A 3,441-nucleotide genomic window follows, 5' to 3' on the forward strand; every position below is an offset into this window, starting at 1 on the left:
GATGGACGGTTTCTTTTCACAAAGATGGCCTCCTTTACTCCTCTCTCAAACCATCGTTCCTCTCTATCCAGGATGTGCACATCTTCATCCCTGAAAGAGTGACCGCTGGCCTGGAGATGAGTGTAGACCGCAGAGTCCTGGCCTGATTATGTTGATCTTCTGTGCTGGGCCATCCTTTTGGCCAGTGGCTGTTTTGTTTCCCCGATGTAAGACTGATCACAGCCCTCCTGACACTGAACAGCATACACAACATTACTCTGTTTGTGCCGGGGGACTGGATCTTTGGGATGAATCAGTCTTTGCCGAACCTTTAGCAGAACCTCTATGAAGCAATAAACTCCCATTTTGATGGCTGAAACCAACAATAATGAGGTTGATGTCAGCGTTACTCCTGGTAAGTACAAGTGGCTTGTATACAAGTTAGCTTAAGCTAGCTCAAGCTGTGTTTAATCGCCACACCATCCAGCTATTTACAGTAACATTTCATAGGGCAATAAAGTTCATTCAGGTACTCTTGAACGTTTTTTTTTTGTGTGTTTTCGGACCTGACAACTTTGTTGGATTTTTTTATTTTACCTGGATCATTGAGCATGAACTTTGATTTCATAGTTCAGTATTTGAGTGCATGTTTATGTAATGAACATATATCTGTCAGATAAAATTCATAATTTAAACGGATTCTTTCATTTTTCTGGACTGAGTTATATCGTGCATTGAATGATTAAATGTGGACGGAAACGTGTTTTAATTTCTGACTCACCAACAACAGTGGGTCGTTTATTAAAACGATTTAAAACAACATCACACATTTACATTAATTGGCAGATTGATTTCAACAACAGCTTAATTAATTAGCTTTACAATGAGAAACCATACGGCCATGGTATCTCTTGCAGCTTTGCAACAGACATTTCTGAAAATATCTGGATTAATTACTGGCAGATAGAAGAGTTTTAAAGATGGGAAATGAGGGAGTTTAAATGGAGAGAGAAGATGTGTGAGGGAAAATGTGTCGACGAAGAACGGCACCCTCCATCCGAACCCAGCTTAATCCACGGTACACTTCGCAGTTGAAGATCGACTTTTTACCTTTCTGAAGATATGTCAGTTCCGGCGTAAAGTTCCACTTCAAGCCACCTTTCAGCGTCTCCGTAAGGATAGCAGAGAACCGTCCGGAGTAGTGACGGTACTTCGTTCAACAGCAGCTCACCTCACGGGTGGACTCACATGAGCTGTGAGTCCGTCAGATGTTCCACTCAGATGTGGAAGATTCCATAATCCCCACGAGACTCGGAACTTTGTTCTGCGTTCTGCGTTCCGAACTGCTTGGAACTAGGAAGTGTTGACCCTTTTAAAGAGGTCACTTCCGGTTCCTCTGAAAACTTCCTGATTGGTTAAAACGAACCAACAGGGGTGTGGTCTTAGTGACGTAAGAGGTCACTAGAAGTCAGAAAAACAAATTAATGTTTAGGAACAGATAGAGAGATGTTTCAAGAACAGACAGAAAGATGTTTTGAAGAAATTAGACTTTTTGGAGCCTGTTCTCCTTCTATCTGTCTGAAAAAGTTAAACATGACATTTCTTTCCAGTAAACATGTTTTTGACCGAAACTTGACTTTTGACCGACGTACTCCTTCTCATTTCAGACAGAGAATCAAAAATGCATCATTACTCTTGTAACCGACATTAACTTGATTTCTACTTTGAATGAGGATTAAAAATCATTTATACTGTTTCACAGTTGATTTAAAATGAGTAGTTCACTTCAACATTTAAAAATGATTTGAACTAAACACACTTTTGATTATCAAGATATTGTAAAATAGTAATGATAATAAAAAAAGAGAGTGTTCTTTCAATTGATCAGTGCAGGACACACTTAGAAAGTCTCTGGATGAACTTAATTTTGTGTTTCTGGACTCAAATCAATGAAATAACAGTTCTTCAATGAAATAACAGTTCTTGTCCCAGGAAGGCCCTCAGGGCCAGATTTTGACCTAAGGCTTAGTTCACTACATTTACATGACTAACATTAAATAAATATGTGAACATAAAAATGATGTATTTGTGTCAAAATGTGTTGTAATGAAATCAACAAAAGCTATGCTTTGTACTCTTGTAAAACTACTTGTTTCTTTTTTAGATGTGAGCTCCTGGCCAGCCCTGTGGCGTGAGAGTGGTGCTACTGAATTTAAAAATAGACATCCTTGGTTAGAATGGAGGGACAAAAAGTTAAGTAAATACCAGCAAACCCTACTGTAAGGTATGGTGAAACATAAGTAAAGATGCTTTGTAAGAGATTTAATCTTTGTGAAATCCAAGCTGTCAGTGGCATGAGAAATTTTATTGAGGACAAAAGCAAGGAGCCTGACAACCTTAAAAACCACTGGTCACTTGCATGCAAACCATTCCATGTAGCACAGCTGTGTGAAAGAGGGTTTAGCTTAATGAACAATGTATGTGCAGATAAAAGGTCTTCTCTGTTATCAAATGCAAGTCATCTCTTGATGATCAGTATAAATGGGCCTCCTGTTAATCGTTTTGAACCAAGGAAGTATGTAACAATATGGTTAAGAAAGCACAGTTCGGTGACATAAAGAAGACTAATGAAACCTAAGCAACCTGTGAACAAACATCCATCCATCCATCCATTATCCTTAATCATGTGAACAGCCAGTGTTGGAGGTCAACAACAAACTGGTTGATCCACTATGAGAAGGGGCAAATTATAAGACAGAGTTTATTGCATCTCCTCAGATTGAAGGTCTTTCGGATGAAAGATAAAACATTTCTACATTTTTTTGTTTTTTGAACCCATCCAGAGGACCTGACTTAACTTTTTTAGATTTTTCTATCTGGATTATTGAGCATGCATCAGGATGTTTTTTTTGTGTGTGTATAATACTTTTGTACTTAAAACTTGATTTTTTTGCTTTGATATTGTATAAATTCTATGTTTTTAATACAAAGCCAACTGCTGTACAAAGTTTGTTGTACATTTATTGAAATATGAGAATGAGAGAAATTTGGAAATGTTCAGTATGCTTAAAAATAAAAATAAATTGACAGTTACATTGTACTAATTGCTATACTTTGGTTTCTAAGAACAGTATAACCACTACAAAAACAGACTACACCATTGGATACAGCACAGGTTGAACAACTGGGAGATAAAGTTAGAGAGGCTAGACTGAGATGGTTTGGACATGTCCAGAGGTGAGTCAGTGGGTATATTGGTAAGGATGTTAGAAATGCAGCTGTCAGGCAAAAGACAAAGAGGAAGGCCAAGATGAGATATATGCATGCAGTTAGAGAGGACATGGAGGCAGTTGGAGTGAGGACAGAGGATGCAGAGGACAGAGTGAGTTGGAGGAGGAGGATTTTGTGTGGTGACCCCTAAATAGGGAAAGTGGAAAGAAAAAGAATAATAAGACTATTTCT

Source organism: Nematolebias whitei, chromosome 10, assembly GCF_014905685.2.
Source record: "Nematolebias whitei isolate Nwh7 chromosome 10, NemWhi1, whole genome shotgun sequence".
NCBI classification, from domain to species: domain Eukaryota; kingdom Metazoa; phylum Chordata; class Actinopteri; order Cyprinodontiformes; family Rivulidae; genus Nematolebias; species Nematolebias whitei.